At 39.6% G+C, this 19,903-nt stretch overlaps 1 protein-coding gene across 4 annotated transcripts in view; it reads right to left on the reverse strand.

The window, feature by feature from the left end:
• The window catches only part of EPS8 (EGFR pathway substrate 8, signaling adaptor), a 205,277-nt gene that overhangs the window by 119,308 nt on the left and 66,066 nt on the right, over window positions 1-19,903 (reverse strand). For 3 of the 4 annotated variants that reach the window (XM_062194883.1, XM_062194882.1, XM_062194884.1), the window contains exon 2: window positions 15,920-15,989. The exons of the other annotated variant lie outside the window; for it this stretch is intronic. The gene's annotated coding sequence lies outside the window, so the exon portion shown is untranslated. The remainder of the gene's footprint in view (window positions 1-15,919; window positions 15,990-19,903) is intronic. 4 annotated transcript variants of the gene reach the window in all.

The raw sequence follows: 19,903 nt of genomic DNA on the forward strand, positions 1-19,903 counted from the left end.
CTCCTCTTCCAGCTCAGCTCTCTGCTGTGGCCCGGGAAGGCAGTGGAGGAAGGAGGATGGCCCATGTGCGTGGGCCCTGCACCCACATAGGAGACCAGGAGGAGGCACCTGGCTCCTGGCTTCGGATTGGCGCTGCACACCGGCCTAGCGGCCATTTGGGGGGTGAACCAAAGGAAGGAAGACTTTTCTGTCTCTCTCTCTCTCTCACTAACTCTGCCTGTCAAAAAAAAAAAAAAAAAAAAAAAAAAGAATGACAGAAAGATGAGATTTGGAGAAAGGGCTCAATGGTGGAAGACAAAATTCAGTTGCTGTGGGTGAGAGGGTGGATAAATCTGAAAAACAAATTGCTAGGTATGGCAGCACCTGCTCAATTATTTCAAATATCTGCCAAGGTCTAAGTAAAAGAACTGCAACAAAAGTTCCATAGTGACCCAAACCAGGTAGTTCATTAAAAATGGTCAAGAGAGAAGGGCCAGATTTTGCCAAAAGATGTCGTGTGGTGACAGCCAAGATGGGGATGCTTTCTTATCAGAGACATTAGTGAGACAATGAGTATTTGCCAAAACAATGAGATAGCTGTAAGAGACACATTTTGAAGAATTTTTTTAATTTAGTGTAAACTGGTAGTTTTCCTGTTTCCCTCCCCTTTGCCTCCTGAAAGAATATTTACTGAGTGTCTGTTTCATAGTACACACTGTTAAGTAAAAGTGAAACCATATAATCATCTTAGATGCAGGAATGAGCATTTCACTTTCATCAGTGATGCAGAATCTTCATAATTCAGGCTAATTTGATGGAAATTCATTTTTACTACTGACAGTCATGAGTTAGCTGAGATAAGTCATAATCAGAACGGGGCTAATTTAAACTTCGTTGTGTATCACTACTTAGATTTAAATCATTAAACACATAGAAATGATAATGCAATAAATGGTATCTTTCCAGAGTTTGAAATTCACTAGCTCCCTTAAGTCATCACTCTACTAAAGAAATCCTAGTAATTTGTGTAGTTAAATCTATGCACAAATAAAAACAGTTTTACTGTTTAAGTTTTTCATGAAATCTGTCACATGTGGAGTGCCAATTGTTTGCCAGGATGATTTAAGTATCTTGGACTCTACCCAGCTAGATTTGCTTTAGAAGCAAGGACCTGGAGTAGGTGGCCCTCATTATATCCAGTTTGACCTCTCAGCATATAGTACACACGTATCTCCAAATCAACAACTCATTTTTTATCATTCCAAATTCATTGTTTTACTCGTGTTCATCCCTTATCATCATCCCTTCTCGTCACTGTGCTATATTTTAAACCTACCTGAGACACTTATTGCTACAGCTTATGTAAATACAGTAAATCAATGTATCTGAAATGTCACTCATTTTAAAAAGAAAGAAAGAGAGCAAGCATTTAATCTTGCAGTTAAAACACCCATGTCCCAAACTGCAATGCCTGGATTCAACTCCCAGCTCTGGCTCCTGACTCAACCTTCCTACCAGTGCAGCGGGAAGCAGTGGTGATGGCTCAAGGAACTGAGTTCCTACCACCACTGTAGGAGACCTGGGTTGAGTTCCTCAGTTCCGTGCTCTGGACCCTGCTCAGCTCATCACTGCAGGCATTTAGGGTATAAAACAACAGATGGAAGTGTTTCTCTCTCTCTCTCTCTCTCTCTCTCTCTCTCTGTGTGTGTGTGTGCGTGTGTGTGTCTATTTCTCTGACTCTTCAATAAGAAAGGGAATGGAAAGGTGGGAAGGGGAGACAAAAGTGGGGAAGAAGAGTAGAGGGGAAGAAGAAAATCTAGCCTCCTTTCAAGATGTCTTTGTCAGTTCACTTCTGTTTGTCTCATAATACTTCAACAAATGATGAAAGATTTGTAGCTGCACCATAGGATAATAATTTCCAACCAGTTCTGAACGCAAAAGAAAGGTTTAAAGCCATGTGAAGTGAATAGGTTCCTGTTCGTTAAATCTGAAAAGAAACAATCAACAAACCATAAGCACTGATGTAGTAATTCTACTAAATCACTAGTTTTGCATTCTACCTACTTGTTTTTTAGTGATGGAAATTTGACTGTTGCCCAGAGTGTGGTCAACTGCTAGTATGAAAACACAGGTGATCTAACCCAAAAGTTTCATGCCAACTCTAAAACTAAGCAGACTATTCATCACCATGGTAATAACTCTGAAAAGAGGCACAGAAGCCAATTCATAGGCTCCATTTTCAAACCAGGGGAAGAGATGATTTGGGAGTGTATGCATGTATGTAATTTACACAGTGTCTGTGCCAAACTATTAACAATTCAAGAGATGAAGCTTAAAGAGACCACAGCAGTGACTCTTACTAACGCTGGGTTCTGAAGGGTTGAACATTGATCCATTTGTCACTATAAAAGAAACTTAAGAGGATGTTACACAAACATAGAAGCAATAATTTCTCAGGTAATATGTTTTTTACTGAATTTGAAGAGTCAAGTATCACTCCTAACAGTACCCAATCTACTTGAGAAGAGCACATATGTATAATTAACATGAACAATACAAGGCCCAAGAACACTGATTTTGGGGGCCAGCACTGCAGTGTGATAGGCTAAGCCTCCACCTGCAGTGCCAGCACCCAGTATGTGTGCCAGTTCGTGTCCCAGCTGCTCCTCTTCTGATTCAGCTCTCTGCTATGACCTGAGAGAACAGCAGAAGATGGCCCAAGAGCTAGGCCCCTGCACTGGCGTGGGAATCCCGGAAGAAACTCCCAGCTCCTGGCTTTGGATCAGCCCAGCTCTGGCTGTTGAAGCCATCTGGAGAGTGAACCAGTGGATGGAAGACCTCTCTGTTTCTCCTTCTCTGTGTCTGTAACTCTGCCTCTCAAATAAATAATCTTAAAAAAAAAACAGATTGTGCTATACATAGTTCAGTCCAGTGTTTACGCTTTGTGACTTACTTTGAATACAAAAGATCATTACACAGCTGAAATTTCAGTAACTGAAAATGCTAACATCAGAGATGCACCTCCCAGAAATATTTAAAGCACTATATATTTTGACATCAATCTTCAGTAGCAAAAGATTTAAGCCAGTAAAAAATATGCCAAAGATCACAATTGAGAAAATGATAAGTCATACACCTGGAGGGAATATGAAACAGAAAGGAAATATGAAATCAGGAAGAAAGTATCTATAAATCATGTTTACCATTTCTTGTAAGGAAGTGCTCCAGTGACAAATGCCCAGTTGTGCTGGTGTTGTTACTTCGCTTGAGAATGTCTTTTCTTTACATCCACTTTACCACTGAAGGATAACTTTACTGGATACAGAATTCTAGACTGGAGATTTTTTGTTTTTGTTTTCTTTTGCTTTAATACACTCTTCTCCTCGTTTACAAGGGATGTACCATGTAATTTTTACCCTCTTCCCTCTAAAGGTCAGGTAACATTTTATCCCCCTCTGGCTTCTTTCAAGCTCCTTGTCTTTGAATTTCTATAGATTAAATGAGATATGCCTATTGATTGGTCTTTTTGTTTTGTTTTGTATTTATTCTGAGCTTGGTATTTACCACTAATTTTGAGGTTCCGGGTATCCATCATCAATTCTGGAAAATTCTCAGACATTATTACTTCAAATATTTCTTTGCTCTTTTCTTTCTTCTCTTTTTTGGATTCCCATTGTGCATTCAATACCCCTTTTATAATTGTCTCGAGTGTTACAGATGTTTTATTTCTTTTTTGTTTCCCATTCTTCCTTCTCTTTTTTGGTTTGGAAAGCTTTGATTGACCATCTCCAGGCTCAGTGAGTTGTTCTCAGCCTTACACATTCTATTGATGGCCTCAGAAGAATCAACAGCATTCTGCACTTTAGATATAGAGGGTATTTTTATATTATTATTATTTCCAACACTGCTTTAGTTGTGTCCCACAAATTTTCATATATTCTGTTTTCATTTTCATTCTGTACAATGATTTTTTTTTTCTTTCTCTTCGGACTTCCTCCTTATCCTATGAATTAGTTAGAAATGTGTTGCTTATAGTCTAAGTGTTTGGAGGTATGCCTGTTACCTTTCTGAGACTGATTTTCAGTATGGCTCCACTAGATTCACAAAATGTACTCTGCACAATTTCAATCTTTTTACAATTTGTTGATTACTCTTAATAGCCAAGAATATAGTTTATCTTGGTGTGTACAGTGACTGCACTTAATGCTTTAATTAGAAACAATTCATTCTCAAGGTCTATCTCTGCCCACATATCTTTTAAAAAGAACTTCCCGATTAATCTTTCCAAATATATATTCCCAGATACCTATTCAAAATACTGTTCCAGGGATCAAGAATCTAAAATAGTTCCTACTGGCTTTCACTGCACTGAACGCAGTTCATTCATCTCTCTTCCACATTCCATCCTTACCTGGAGCCCTCGCCATGATGTCAATCTCTTTTTATTTTAGCTCAAAATGTTTCCTAATCCAAAAATATCTTCCCTCACTCTACCCAAACTCTTTCTCTTCCTTTCTTCATCCTTACAGGCCCAGCTCAAGTTTTATGGCTTCCCCTGAAACTTCAATGGCTCTTCTGACACCTGGAGATTTCTTTTTCTGAAATCTGAACCACACCATTTGTACAGTTACATACTAATTATTTCAACATATATGGAGCATCCATACTCATTCTGTTTTTACTAATATCATTTTCCAGAAAGATTTAAAGCAACTACAATCTGTGTAACAGAAGCTATTAATTTTTTAAACAATAGTTCATTTAAAATAGTTCAATTAAAATAACATGGTTTAGGATTCCCACATCCCACTTCATAATTTGATTCCCTGGCTCCAGCTCCTGACCCCATCTTCCCATCAATGCAGACACTGGGAAGCAGTCATGATGGCTCATGTAATTGGGTTCCTGCCACCAACGTGGAGACTTGGATTCAGTTCCTGCACCAGCCTAGCTCAGCCCTGGCCATTGCAGACATTCAGGGAGTGAACCAGCAAATGGGAGCATGTGTTCTCTCATTTGTGTTCTCTATCTCCCTCTCTCCCTTCTCCTCTCCCTCCCTTCCTCTCAAAAGAAAAATAAATGCATTTCCAACACTAAAGATGGTATCTACACATTAAAATTTTAAGTACAGCTTCTCTATGTTATTAAAGTGTGGTTATGAGATAACAGAATTTGTTTGGGCATGTCAATGTTGCCTACATTTGATAATCATATTGATAATTTTTGTTGTCATCTCATGAATACTTCGAATACACACACATACATACACACACACACAGTCATTCAGCCACCTTTTGAGATAGGCATGAAGTCCTTGATTTTTACAACTGAGGGAATAAAGCTCAGAAACTTTAGTACTTTCCCAAGGTAATATAATTTATGTGGCAGTGCCAGATTTCAAACTTAGATCTTCATAAGTCTAAAACTTCTGCTGCTGACCACTCATTATAAGAAACTGCAGCTTTTTCTTTTAGCATTCGATTTGCCCAATATCTTGGGGTATAAATTCTAAGCAACGAGCTAGATACTTGAAGACAACTTGAATAATAAAGAACTAGTATGGGCCGGTGCTGTGGCATAGCAGATAAAGCCGCTGCCTGCAGTGCCCACATCCCACATGGGCACCAGTTGGAGTCCTGGCTGCTCCACTTCCGATCCAGCTCTCTTCTATGGCCTGGGAAAGCAGCAGAAGATGAGCCAAGTCCTTGAGGCCCTGCACCCGTGTGGGAGACCCAGAAGAAACTCCTGACTCCTGGCTTCAGATTGACCCAGCTCTGGTCTTTGTGGCCAGCTAGGGAGTGAACCAGTAGATGGAAGACCTCTCTCTCTCTCTGCCTCTCCTTCTCTCTCTGTGTAACTCTGACTTTCAAATAAATAAATAAATCTTTAAAAAATTAGTAAGGTATGTAGGAATCAGACTATTCATGTCTTCAGGCAGCTTAAAAACTAAGGGGCTTGAAACAATGATGTGGCACAACAGGTTAAGTTGCAGCCTGCCACACTAGATCCCATATGGGTGCCAGTTCAACTCCTGATTGCTCCACTTTCAATTCAGTTCCCTGGTAATACACCTGGGAAGGCAGAAGATGGCCCAAGTGTTTGGGCCCCTGCACACACATGACAGACCTGGCTGGAGTTCCTGGCTCCTGGTGTCAGCCTGTCCCAGCGCCAATCATCACAGCCATTTTAGAAGTGATCTAGGCTGGTGCTGCAGCTCACTAGGCTAATCCTTTGCCTGTGGCGCCGGCACCCGGGGTTCTAGTCCTGGTTGGGGCGCCAGATTCTGTCCCGGTTGCTCTCTTCCAGTCCAGCTCTCTGCTGTGGCCCAGGAAGGCAGTGGAGTATGGCCCAAGTGCTTGGGCCCTGCACCCACATGGGAGACCAGGAGGAAGTACCTGGCTCCTGGCTTCAGATCTGCCCAGTGCACCGGCTGCAATGTGCCAGCTGTAGCTGCCACTTGGTGGGTGAACCAACGGAAAAGGAAGACCTTTCTCTCTGTCTCTCTCTCTAACTCCACCTGTCCAAAAAAAAAAAAAAAAAAGAGAGAGAGAAGTGATCCAAGGGATGGAAGATCTCTTTTTGTCTCTCCCTAACTCTGTCTTTCAAACAAACAAGCAAGCAAACAAATAAAAAACTAAGGGGCTTTAAGGCTTTTGTTGTTATTGAATTTCTTGAGCTCTTTACAGATTCTGGATGTTAACCCTTTATCAGTTGCATAGTTTGCAAATAGTTTCTCCCATTCTGTCAGTGGCCTCTTTACTTGCTGACTGTTTCTTTTGTAGTGCAAAAGCTTCTCAATTTGATGTAATCCCATTTATTAATTTTGGTTCAATTGTCTGTGCTTCTGGGGTCTTTTCCAAGAAGTCTTTGACTATGCCAATGTCTTGCAGAGTTTCCCCAATGTTCTCTAGTAATTTGATGGTATTGGGTCATAGATTTAGGTCTTTGATCAATTTGAGTAGATATTTGTATAAGGTATAAGGTAGGGGCCTGGTTCCATACTTCCAAACATGGAGATCCAGTTTTCCCAGCACCATTTGTTGAAGATACTGTCCTTGATCCAGAGATTGGTTTTAGCTCCTTTGTCAAAGATTAGTTCGTTATAGATGTGTGGACTGATTGCCGGAGGTTCTACCCTTTCACTGGTCTACATGTCTGTTTTTGTGCCAGTACCAGGCTGTTTTGATTATACCTGGCCTGCAGTATATCTTGAAATCAGGTATTATGGAATCTCCGGCTTTTTTGTTGTTGTTGTTTAAGATTGCTTTAGTTGGGCCGACGCCGCGGCTCACTAGGCTAATCCTCCGCCTTGTGGCGCCAGCACACCAGGTTCTAGTCCCAGTCGGGGCACCGATCCTGTCCCGGTTGCCCCTCTTCCAGGCCAGCTCTCTGCTGTGGCCAGGGAGTGCAGTGGAGGATGGCCCAAGTCCTTGGGCCCTGCACCCCATGGGAGACCAGGAGAAGCACCTGGCTCCTGCCATCGGATCAGCGCGGTGCGCCGGCCACAGCGCGCCTACCGCGGCGGCCATTGGAGGGTGAACCAAAGGCAAAAGGAAGACCTTTCTCTCTGTCTCCCTCTACTGTCCACTCTGCCTGTCCAAAAAAAAAAAAAAAAAAAAAAAAGATTGCTTTAGTTATTCAGGGTCTCTTGTGTTTTAATATTAATTTTAGCATAATTTTTTCTAGATCTGTGAAGAATGTTGTTGGTATTTTGATTGGGCTTTTCTTTGTTTGGAGGTCTTTATTTCTGATTTCTGTCTTGGCTATTGGTCTGTTTAGGTTTTCCATGTCTTCATGACACAATTTTGGTAGACTGGACAAGTCTACAGATCTATCAATTTCTTCCAGGTTACCCACTTTGTTAGCATGCAGCTCTTTGTTGTAATTCCTGATGATTCTTTTTATTTCTGTGGCACCCATTGTTATATTTACTTTTTCATCATGATTTTATTGTTTTAGGTCTTCTCCCTCTTTTTCTTTTCTTTTCCTTTCTTTTCTTTTTGGTTAGTTGGGCCAATGGTTTATCAATTTTATTTTTTTTTTCCAAAAAAAATTGCTCTCAATTGTGTTTTTTCTCTAATTTTAATTATTTCTTTCCTCCTAATTTTGGGGTTGGCTTGTTGTTATTTTTCTAGGTCCTTGAGATGAACTGACAGCTCATTAATTTGGTACCTTTCCAATTTCTTTATGTCGGCATCAGCTGCCATAAACTTCCCTGTGAACACTGCTTTTGCTGTATCCCCTAAGTTTTTATATGATGTATTGTTGCCTTCATTCATTTCCAGAAATTTTTTAATTTCTCTTTTGACTTCTTCTGTTACCCACTGCACATTCAGGAACATGTTATTCAGTCTCTATATGTTTGCACATGATCTAGAGATTCTTGAGTTGCTGATTTCCAATTTCATTCCACTATGGTCAAAGAAGATACATGGTATGATTTCAATTTTTTTAGACTGTGCTGAGACTTCCTTTATAGCTCAGCATATGGTCTATCCTAGAGAAAGTTCCATGGACTAATGAGAAGAATGTGTATTCTCCAACTGTGAGGTAAAAAGTTCTGTACATATCTGTTAGGTCCATTTTGTCCATGGTGTTGATTAGCTCTGTTGTTTCTTTGTTGATTTTCTATCTAGTTGATCTGTCCATTGATAAGAGTGGGTAATTGTAGCCCCCCATAACTACTGTATTGGAGTCTGTGCCTCCCTAAATTTAGACCCATTAAAATTTCTTTTAAATAGCCAGGAGCCCTGTAATTGGTGTGTAAGTACTTACTGTATCTTTCTGTTCAGTTGAACCCTTAATCATTACATAGTGCCCTTCTTTATCTCTTTTTAACAGTTTTGATTTTAGGATGCAGCACCTGCCTTTTTTTGCTTTCCATTAGCATGGAATATCTTTTTCCATCCTTTCACTTTCAGTCTGCATGTATCTTTGTTGGTGAGATGTGTTTCTTATAGGCAGCACATAGATGGGTATTGTTTTTTAATCCATTCAGCCATCTTTTAACTGAAGAGTTGAGGCCATCTACATTCAAGGTGATTGTTGCTAAGTAACAACTTGGCCCTGACATTTTTCCATAAATATTCCTATTGTTTATTTTGGATTCCTTTTGTAGTTTTACTGGGAGATTTTTTGCCTTCATGTTCTTTCATAATGATGGCTATCTTTCTGTGTTTTTGTGTATGACATCTGAAAGAAAATTCTTTCAATTTCTGTTGCTTATTGGAAGGCTTATTTCACCTTCATTCATAAATGAGAACTTTGCAGGGTATAGTATTCTAGGTTGACGGGATTTTTCTTTTAAGACTTAGAATATATCTTGGCATTCTCTTCTAGTCTTCAGGGTTTTTGATGAGCATCAGCTCTGATTTTAACTGGAGATCCTCTGAAAGTAATCAGGTATTTCCCTCATGCCCATTTTAGAATCTTTTCTTTTTATATTTTACTAGGGAAAGTTTGAGTGCAATGTGTCATGGTAAAGATCTTTTCTGGCCATTTGTGTTAGTTCTATGTGCTTTCTCTACTTAGATGTCCCTTTATTTCTCCAAATTGGGGAAGTTTTCTGTAATTATTTCACTAAATAGGCCTTCTAATCCATTCTCTCTTTCCATACCTTCAAGAACTCCTAAACACTTATGTACGTTCGTCTGATAGTATCCCATAAATCTCCAACACTCATTTTAGGTGTTCTATTTTTTTCTTGTTTTTATTTTTGGTCTGACTGTAATATTTCCATATTTGCCTTCTAGTTTGGAAATTCTTTCTTCTGCCTTGCCAAGTTGGCTGTTAAGGCTTTTTTTTCATATGAACAATTGAATTATTCATTTCTAATATTTCACTTTGATTTATCTTTAAAATATCAATTTCATGGGAGCAATTTTCATTCAAGTCATTTGTGGTTTTCTTTAGTTCATGGATTTTCTTCTGATTGCTTTTGAGTAATTCCACAATTAATTTTTAAAATCCATTTCTGGAATTTCCTTAATCTCTTCATCTCCACATTCTAATACAGAAATGTTCTTTTGTTCCTTTGGTAGGGTCATTTTGTCTTTTTGTCTCTTGAATTTCTGCATTTATTTTAGGCATTTGTGAAACTGATTGTTTTTTCTCCTTTCTGACGTCTTTTATCTTTGAGCTATGCCTCTGTGGCTTTGTGGAATGTCTCCACTTTCAGTGAATACCAAAAAGTGTGTGGTGGGTGTGGCCAGGGAGCTTGAACTATGCCTCTGTGGCTTTGTGGAATGTCTCCACTTTCAGTGAATACCAAAAAGTGTGTGGTGGGTGTGGCCAGGGAGCTCTGGTTAGTGCTCCAGGGTGGAGCAAGTATCCCAGGTAACACCCAAGTTGGGCATGTAGATTTCCTCTCATTAACAGAAGTGGAAGAATGGTCACCTCTGTTGGTGTGATCACCTCTTCACCTCCTCTCTTCCAAGCTAAGCAATGCCTAGGTGATAGCCCCCAGTATGTTCAACACTCATCCATACCACCAAATGAACCACGCAAATGATCTGCACAGGCCTCACTGTGAGCACAGTTCCCACTGCACTGATCTGCCGTAGGCAACCAAGGAGCTTCAAGCATGTAGAGCCACACCCAGTGATTGCCCAGAGACTCAGCTACAGTCTGCCACTTCTCACATAATCACCGAGCCCTTGGGTGGCTGGCGCTGTGGCATAGCAGGTAAAGCTGCCACCTGCAGTGCCAGCATCCCATATGGGCGCAGGTTTGAGTCCCGGCTGCTCCACTTCTGATCCAGCTCTCTGCTATGGCCTGGGAAAGCAGAAGAAGATGTCCCAAGTCCTTGGGCCCTTGCACCCGCGTGGGAGACCTGGAAGAAGCTCCCGGCTCCTGGCTTCGGATCAGCACAGCTCTGGCTCTTGCAGCCATCTGGGGAGTGAACCAGCGGATTGAAGACCTCTTTCTCTCTCTCTCCCTTTCTCTTTCTCCCTCTCCCTCTCTCTCTGTGTAACTCTGACTTTAAAATAAATAATCTTTAGAAAAAAAATCACAGGGTCCCCACAGTCTCAGCACACAGGGCTCCCACATTGCTCTGCTTTGTCAGCCTGTCAGCCTTTGTCTAGGCAACAGAGAGGCAGATGTTCCCAAGCCAGCTCTGCCTTGGCACCTTGATCCTGGAAGCCTGGGGTCACCTTACAGTTCTACATGTGTGCCCATCCACTTCCCAGCCAGGCTCAAAGTCAGTGGGTGCTGCAGATTTTTCCCTCCTCTAGAATCTGGCTGAATGTTGCTCTCTAACTGCCCCTGCTGCCAGTACTGCCGAGAAGATGCCGTCCTGTCTGAGCAAGTTGCTGTGAACGTACACAAAGTCTTCCACAGCTCCAGTCCAAACCCAAAATGATGCCTTTGCTTTCTCGGCTGGGCAGTGGGTGCTGTTGTGGGGAGGTTAGGGCTAGATGAATGTGTCCCCACTACTTACACTGGGTCCACAGGCACCTGCTGACCCCAGGGCTCAAGTCCAGATTCACACCATGCTCTCCCTCCAGCTATATCACCATGGTTTGATGCAGTCCAGTCTCACCTCCATCTCCAAGCTGCTGCCTGCTCTGGCTCTCTGCTACCGAAGTCCTACATTCTGTTCATGTTCATGCTGCATGTCTGCACCCTCCACATGGTCCACAGTGTTCCTCTTCTTCTTGCAGGATTGCCAGTGTCGTCTTCTATCCAATTCTCCCTTGAGAGTGCACTTCCTACACTATTTTTTTTTTTTTTTTTTTTTTTTACTATTTATCCCTAGCCTAGCTAGTGTAGTATGTTGTTCTGTAATCTGCCATCTTGGAATCTCGCCCATATGTATATATTTTAGTGTTTTAAAGGCCTGTGTTTAAATGATAGAAATAATCCTTTTTGGATAGAATAATCAAAACACTCTAGGCAACTCTTACCCAGATTCTTAGCTGGTTTAGCTTTCTCTCCTAAACAGAATCCTCACAAGCTCACAAACTTGGAAATGTCTACTCTTTTTAAAGGACTTTGAAGAATTATATTCAGAATATATGATTTTAAATAAGTTCTGTATGATTAAAAATGTTTGACTGATTCAGGGCTCTTTTACCTCATATGAACTAAATGCTGAAAATTCAAAGAGCTAAAATATTTTCTCAATGGAAAACACTTCCTAGTATTCTCACATAAAAAGATTTTATTTAGTTTTCACACAAAAGTAATTTCAATCATCCCTGTAACTTCTAGCAAAAATCCATTCAATGTGTTGTTTTTCAGCTCCTGCAGTTTGTACACTCATATTTTGAAATAAGATAAAATCTCTGTGTGTGTGTTTATGTGTGTGTAGCCAAAGGAAGTTGGATGATTAATCACTATACATACCTGTTTTTTAAGACCTGATTTTAGAGTGAAATTTTTTTCAGCTTATCCAAACAAAATAAATAAATTGAAAAGATAGATTTTTTCTTTTAAAATGGTTATTGCTTTTTGTTTGATAAGGAAAAGAGTTTAAATATAACTACCTACTTCTGAAAACAGGTAAGTCTAAAGTTGAACTGTGTGTTTCAAAAAATCAAACCGTAGTCCAAAAAACACAGCTCATTAGTGACCAATTAACCCATTTTCCTAAGTCTGCAGTAATCTTGGTCAATCAGGTTGCTGTATCGCTGAGTCTGGACTTTTACATCTTAACTAAGATGAATGAGCTTAGTGATCTACTTCAATAACAGCCCTTTACCAACACCAGATTCCATTCTGAGGGAGCCCATCTGTTCAAAACCACCTTTAGACTTTGCTACATAATCACAATAGTGGTGACAATAAAGGGGAGGCAAAGTCAGCAATGACACTAATTCCCTGAGCACTTAACGTGCCCCTGTCCTCACCAGGTGCTTTCTATATGCTATCACGTTTAATCCTAACAAATCATGATGTAGGAAACACTGTGCTGGTTTTACAAACCTGACATTTCAGGCTCGGGGGTAAAGCTTCAGACCATATGAGTGTTAGATGATGAAGATGATAAAACTAGGCCCTTCTCCCACACCCCACATTCACTATGTACGTAAAAAGGAATTGTTGAAACATGGGAAGCAGTCCACACAGCAGACTCATAGAATGACAAATGCCCTAAACAGCACTCTGACCTCAGAATCAGCCCCAAAGGCATTTGAATCTGGATGAAAATCCCATGACAGCATTTCAGACATGGAAAGCCAAGACACTGTGGCAAAAACTGTTCTGCATGAAGGATCTCTGAAACAGGCCAACAAAGAAGGAGATACTTTTCTCTGAAGGGAGGAGAGAACTTCCATTTTGCATGTGGCCTTGTCTAAACACTGACAGAGTTTGTGGACTCAAAAGGCTTCCATAGCCTTGGCAGCTCATGTCAAGAGCCTCAGGTGGTCACTGACTTCAGAAATAAGAGTGTTAATTGTTAAATCAATAACAGGAGTCACTGTGCACTTACTCCCCATGTTGGACCTCTGTCCTTAATGAGGTGTTCTATGAGAATTAACAGTAAAACTTGTCTTCAAACTGTACTTTATACTTTGTGTGTCTGTGTGGGTACAAACTGTTGAAATCTCTACTTAGTATGGAATTGGCCTTCTGTATATAAAGTTAATTAAAATGAATCTTAATGAAGAATGGAATGGAAGAGGGAGTAGGAAGTAGGATGGGAGTGGGGCGTGGGAGGGCAGGAATGGGGGGGGGGGAGGAGAACCACTATATTCCTAAAAGCTGTACATATGAAATTTGTATTAATTAAATAAAAACCTTAAAAAAAAAAAAGGAATTGGTGAAGGTCCTCGACACCTGTTTCACTGGGCTGCACAAGCATTTTTTGTGGAAGCCAACAAAGTGCTTCCTAGGTGTAGCTAAATAAGTTGTTTACTAAGTAACAAACATTTCTCAAACATTTCTCAAATGACTTGCAATAATATAAAAAGTACAAAAGTGGGTGCCAGATGATTCAGCCAAGCAATAATTTACAGGCTAAGTAGATATCAGGAGAATTAAAACTGTTGCCCTAGCTCTGAGGACTAAAGGATGTGTTGCCAGTAAATCATTAAAGGCCCCAAATGCAGCCACACTGGTCACCAAGCAAGTAAATTGCATGAGAAAAACATATTTTTCTAAACTAAAATATAGAGATAATAGCTGCAACTTTAGACAAAAGATGACCAAATTATCTCGCTACAGAGTAACAACCACCACACTGGAATGGGGAAATATATAAATAGTAGAGTACATGAAGATGGAAGGCAATTTTACTACTATGTGAGCAGTATTTCTCGCCCAAAACATAGTGACTTGGCGGGGGGAGGAAAGTACATTAATTCCAAATATAGTCTTAGCACCTTTAACAGAATAGGAAGATATGTGAAAAAAGACTCAGCCCAAAGAGATAAGAAGACATGTGCTTGGTGGGTAGAAGAAAAATACCAACAGAAATAAAGGAAATTAAAAAAGTAAAACAGCAGGTGTTTAGCAGTTAAGCTGTTCTCTGCTCTTGCTCCTGACTCCAGCATCCTACCAGTGCAAACCCTGGGAGGCAGCAGGGATGGCTCAAGTAACTGGGTCTTTGCCACTCACACATAGGAGACTAGGACTGAGTTCCTGGCTCTGCTCCAGCCCCGCCTCAGCCCAGCCTCAGCCCCGCTCCAACCACTGTGGGCATTTGGGGAGTGAAAGGGCCTCTCCCCTTCAAACAAAAAAATACTTTTTAAGATTTAATTTTATAAAGAAGACCAAACAAACAAACAAAAATTAATGAAGACAGAAGAAACATTCATTTTGTTTTACCAAGTACCATACCACATATGTCAAGGTATATAGATGAATGGCTGAAACTTGAGAAAAAGGAAAAATTCAAAACTAGGCTTATTTCCACAGCAAGGAATGTAAAAATAATATAAGCAGATTAATAACTATAAATTATTCAGTTAATAACTGAAAATGCTGTAAATGGATTTTAAATGGCAATTCACTTACAGATGAACAACATCTTTAAGTTTCTCCTAGTACGTACATGAAGTCCTATAAAAGGCCAAGGCTTTTTTTTTTTTTTTTTTTAATTTTTGACAGGCAGAGTGGACAGTGAGAGAGAGAGAGAGAGAAAGGCCTTCCTTTGCCGTTGGTTCACCCTCCAATGGCCGCCTCCGCCGGCGCACCGCGCTGATCCGAAGGCAGGAGCCAGGTGCTTCTCCTGGTCTCCCATGGGGTGCAGGGACCCAAGCATTTGGGCCATCCTCCACTGCCTTCCCAGGCCATAGCAGAGAGCTGGCCTGGAAGAGGGGCAACCGGGACAGAATCCGGCGCCCCGACCAGGACTAGAACCCGGTGTGCCAGCGCCGCTAGGCAGAGGATTAGCCTGTTGAGCCATGGTGCCGGCCAAGGCCAAGGCTTTTAAGGCTGCATCACTAGTTGGCTTGCTTTCTTCTCTGTTGCTTCTTCCTCTTCTTCTTCCTATTCTTTACTGTTTTCCAATTTCTTGGAAACAAGTAAGATGACCCTGTCCTACTGGTACAACAGTAGAAGCAGGTTTAATAACATTCAAAAATGTCATGCTTAAAAGATCCTCTGCAGGTACCTGCTAATCTTCATTCATTTTACTATGAAAGCTCATAATATTAATGCCTTTACTTTACATTTTTTCTAGTAAAACACTTTCAGGTCCATGAATTCAATTTATTCTCACAACATGTAACCCAGGAGGTACATAGAACAAACAGCCTCATCATTCCCTCTTTAAAAACAAGCACAGAGGCAACAGGGGTCCAGGGCCAGAACACCCGAGGGCACCTGCAATGGGACCCAGGTCCTGGCAGGGAGCTGCATGCACCTAGACACCACTCCCCACTACCAGCATTTCAGATATCTGCAATATTTCCCTGCATATGTGCAAATGTTAAAGTTTCTAAGATGCAGCCGACTGCTTAAAATTTACTAATTTTTCTACAAATGAACTTACCTCAAAAAGAAAAAACAGGTCCAATTCTTATGTTTCCACTTCTGTCCAGTGAGGACTATGATAAGGTATCCTGTGTGTAAAAATACAAGAAAACATAAAATATTCACTGAAGTACAATATGAATGCTTCATTCTCTTACCCTGTTGTGCTCTCTTTTCAGATAGATTAAAAATGATATGGATGGAGATGACAAAGAGGAAAGAGATCACCAAGGATCAAATACTGTGAAAGGCACATCACTTGGTAACGCTATCTGATTTACTCCTCGCAGGAACTCTGGCCAGTACTGAACAAACTAAGATCATAAGATTTGAGTCCATATTCAACACTAAACATCTCTTTATTTTGCATCTTTTAAGTATATTATGGCATTTTATAAATTATTGGTAAAATAAGCATTTTCATTTATTTGCTATATGTAGCTTGCTATATATATTCAGTTGGGAACCTATAAATAAACATAGTAACCAGGATATTTGTTGTAATTTAAATTTTTTCAACTTAAAAGTTGTAAAACACTTTTTTCTTTTTTACATATCATATATTTAATTTCCATTATAATCAAAGGCTTAACACTCCACTAAATAAAGAGTTCAACAAATAAAAAGTAAAAAGACCATAGATTAGCAGGAAAATAGGCAAGAGCTATAAGTAATAATCAAATGAAAATATATTCAACTTCACTCTCATATATTTTAAAATAGTCACAGATCATTAAAACTATAGTAGTATATAATTCTTCACTTGTTTGACAAAGATATAAAGCAAAGATTCAAAATCCATTCATGATAGAAAAAACACCTCCATAAATTCACTATATAAGGAAAATCTCAAAATTATAAAGGCTATGGATGACAAACTGCACAGGGAAAAGCTGAAAGCATTTCCCCTCATATCTGGAATAAAAGGATGTCCCTTGTCACCACTTTTATTCAATATAGTATTGAAAGTATTAGAGAAATTAAGGAGGAGAAAGAAATAAAAAGCTTCAAATTGGAAAGGAGGAAGACAAAATATCCATGTTTGCAGATAACATGATGTTGTACATAGAAAAACCTATACATTCCACCAAAAACCTGTCAGACCTAGGGTCAGTGCTGTGGCATAATGAGTTACACTGTTGCCTGCAGAGCCAGCATCCCATATGGATACCAGCTGGAGTCTACACTGCCCAACTTCCTATCTAGCTTCCTGCTAATGTGCCTGGGAAGGCCGGGAAGATGGCCCAAGCACTCGGGCCTCTGCACCCACATGGGAGACCCAGATGGAGCACCTGGCTCCTGGCTTCAGTCTGGCCAGCCCTGGCATTATGGCCATTTGGGGAGTGAACCAGCAGATGGAAGATCTCTGTCTTTGTCTCTCCCTCTCTGTAACTACACATTTCAAATAAATAAATAAATCTTTTAAAAAAAACTGCTAGAGCTGACAAACACATTCAGTAAAGTTCTTTCTAGGTTACAAAATAAACATACAAAAAAGAATAGTTTTTTATATGCCAATGATGAACTTGCCAAAAAGGGAATCAAGAAAGAAAGAACTTCTGTTCACAATAGCCACCCAAAGTATCAAATATTTAGAAATAAATGAAAGATTTCTATAATAAAAGTTATGAAATATTGATGAAAGAAATCATTAAAGACACAATAAATGTAAAGATGCTCTTTGTCCACGGTTTGTAATATAATTAAAATAACTATACTACTTAAAGCAATCTACAGATTCAATGCCATCCCTATCAAAATACCAATGACATTCTTTCTAAAATTATTTTAAAAAATCATAAAATTCATATGGAATCACAAAAGACCAAGAATAGCCAAAGCGATCCTAACCAAAAAAAAAAAAAAAAAAGATAGAGACAATAACTGACTTCAAAGCATATTATAAACCTATAGTAATTAAAACTAGCATAAAAACTGACACACATATCAATAAAGCAAAACAGATCCCAGAATTAATCCACATAAATATAGCTGACTGATTTTTGACAAAAATGTGCACACCATACTTTGGAGAAAGGATAATTTATTCAATATATTGTGCTGGAAAAACTGGGTGTATATGTGTAATAACATGAAATTAGATCCTTACCTCTCACCATTTACAAAATCAATTCAAGATGGACCAAAGACTTAAATTTAAGACCTGAGACTATAAAGCTACTAGAATAAAATGTAGAGGAAACACTTCAAGACATTGGTGTAGGTGATGATTTCTTAGATAATATCCCCAAACATAGACAACAAAAGCAAAACTAGACAAATGGGATTGTATCAAATTCAGAAGCTTTTACACAGCAAAGGAAACGATCAATACAATGAAAAGACTTCCAACAGAATGGGAGAAAACATTTTCAAGCTACTTATCCAACAAAGGATTAATATCCAGAATATATTAGGAAATAAAAAAACAACAACAACAAAACAAACCATTGCAGTTAAGAAAGGGCCATGGACCTCAGAGACAGTTCTCAAAAGAAGAAAAATAAATGGCTAGCAAATACATGAAAGAATACTCAACATCACTATTCATCAGGAACATGCAAATCCAAACTAAAATGAGATAATAATCACCTCACCCCTGTCTGAATGACTCTTATCCAAAAGACTGAGAGCAACAAACACTGACAAGGATGTGAATAAAGGGGAACTCTTACACACTGTTGAAGGGAATATAAATTAGTGCAATCGCTGTATAAGACAGTATGGAAATTTCCTTAAAAACCAGAAACAGACTTGCCATTTGATCCAGCAATCCCACTACTGGGTATCTACCCAAAAGACATGAACATATTGTATCAAAGACATACCTGCACTGCCATGTTTACAACAGTACTGTTTATAATAGCCAAAATATGGAATCACTCAAGGTGTCCATCATCAGAAGAATAGATAAAATGTAGAATGTATACACAATGGAATATTATTCAACCACAAACAAGAATGGAACTCTATCATTTGTATCAAAATGGTTGCAACTGATAGACATCATGGTAAGTGAAATAAGTTGGACACAGAAAGACAAATACTGCATGGTCTCCCTTTTATGCGGGAGCTAAAATTTTTTAAAAATAAAAAAAAAAACAAAGAAATGCCTATGTGTATCAGTTTTGCTACAGATGTAGTGTTTTGTAAAACACATTTTGAATATGTACTTATCCATTAGATATTTAAGGAATCTATAAGTGCATATTTTTTTAAACTAGGATACAGCAAAATGCCAATAACAGGACAAGGACAGAGTTCGCTTTAAACCAAAGTGCCGATACCACATCATTTTAAAGGAGTCTAATGGGGCCAGCGCCACAGCTCACTAGGCTAATCCCCTGCCTGTGGCGCCAGCACCCCGGGTTCTAGTTCCAGCTGGGGCACTGGATTCTGTCCCAGTTGCTCTTCTTCCAGTCCAGCTCTCTGCTGTGGCCTGGGAGAGCAGTGGAAGATGGCCCAAGTGCTTGGGCCCTGCACCCACTTGGGAGACCAGGAGGAAGCACCTGGCTCCTGGCTTTGGATTGGTGCAGTGCGCCGGCTGTAGCGGTCATTTGGGGGGTGAACCAACAGAAGGAAGACCTTTCTCTCTTCCTCTCTCTAACTCTGTCAAAAAAAAAAAAAAAAAAAAAAGAAAAGAAAAAGGAGTCTAATAAACAGTGCTAACTTCTTTGTTACATGAGTGTAGCAGCAATGAAAATGGACTTTAGAGTAAGGGAGATCAGATTTGAATCCATAAATATCTCTGAACCCATAGAAGGTAAGGATTATAGAGATCCTTTCCTAAGAAAATCTCACTTGCCTGCAGACTACGCATGAACAACACTTCCACAGTGTCACAAGCATAAAACATCTATGGTTGCTAAGTAGATGTCAGAGGGTTGGTGAGTTTAACCTCATTGTAGTCACAGAAGATGTTTTCATTATTGGTTTGGATCTTTCTTAATCTTTAGGAGACTAAGGTTGTAGACATAATCAAAACAATTTGGTAGCTTAAAAA

The sequence above is a fragment of the Lepus europaeus genome, chromosome 6, assembly GCF_033115175.1.
Source record: "Lepus europaeus isolate LE1 chromosome 6, mLepTim1.pri, whole genome shotgun sequence".
NCBI lineage: Eukaryota > Metazoa > Chordata > Mammalia > Lagomorpha > Leporidae > Lepus > Lepus europaeus.